Source organism: Sinocyclocheilus anshuiensis, unplaced genomic scaffold (assembly GCF_001515605.1).
Source record: "Sinocyclocheilus anshuiensis isolate Anshui unplaced genomic scaffold, SAMN03320099.WGS_v1.1 scaffold454, whole genome shotgun sequence".
In the NCBI taxonomy this organism is placed as follows: domain Eukaryota; kingdom Metazoa; phylum Chordata; class Actinopteri; order Cypriniformes; family Cyprinidae; genus Sinocyclocheilus; species Sinocyclocheilus anshuiensis.
The window spans coordinates 4,002,990-4,003,649 of record NW_015548217.1 but is presented as its reverse complement, the minus strand read 5'-3'; the positions used below and the strand labels follow the sequence as shown (position 1 = coordinate 4,003,649).

Below are 660 nucleotides of genomic sequence, written 5' to 3'. Positions count from 1 at the left end.
GATATGTGGAGTTTCTGTGCAAGAGCGCCCTCCGGCTTCCAGTATGAATTAAACAGTCTTTACATTACGTGTGTAAACCTATACAGTCTATGGTGTAAACTCATTAACCTCTTAAGACCCGGCAAAATATCTGAGGAACAAATGTGTATTTTTTGATGTCATTACATTGTTTAGAGCATTAAAAAAAAGTAAAAAAAAATATATTTCATTCATAAGTTATGCTACGTCCTTGGTAGAGGACATCGGGACTCAATTTATTAAAAAAAAAATAAAAAGACATGAATGGACATGCATAGGCAAAAACTATTTATTTTTTTTAAATCACCAATACATTTTTAGTTTTCAGGATTTTTTTTTTACCAAACTCTGTATAAAGATGATTCTATAACATATAACTATGTTATAACAGAATGATTTGATATACCATTTTTCTTTCTGCAAAATGTGTGTAAAATGGCCATAAACGGGTTTTCTCATTATATACAGGCGACCCAGAGATGGAGGGATCTGCTCTTCGGGAGACGGTGAATGCACCACTCCCTCCCCCGGAGGAGGGCCGGGTAGAGAATCTTTTGTTTCATTTTTTTCCCGCCGTTGGCCTCAAGGCCGACGGTACCCAAATTCTCGACAAAAGAGCAGTTTCCTTTATCTCTGAGTCCC

The 660-nt window shown here is 36.7% G+C and overlaps 1 protein-coding gene across 1 annotated transcript in view; it reads left to right on the top strand.

The window, feature by feature from the left end:
• Nucleotides 1-660, top strand: part of LOC107654051 (protocadherin-15-like) — a 224,722-nt gene that overhangs the window by 20,359 nt on the left and 203,703 nt on the right. The gene's annotated exons all lie outside the window — the stretch shown is intronic.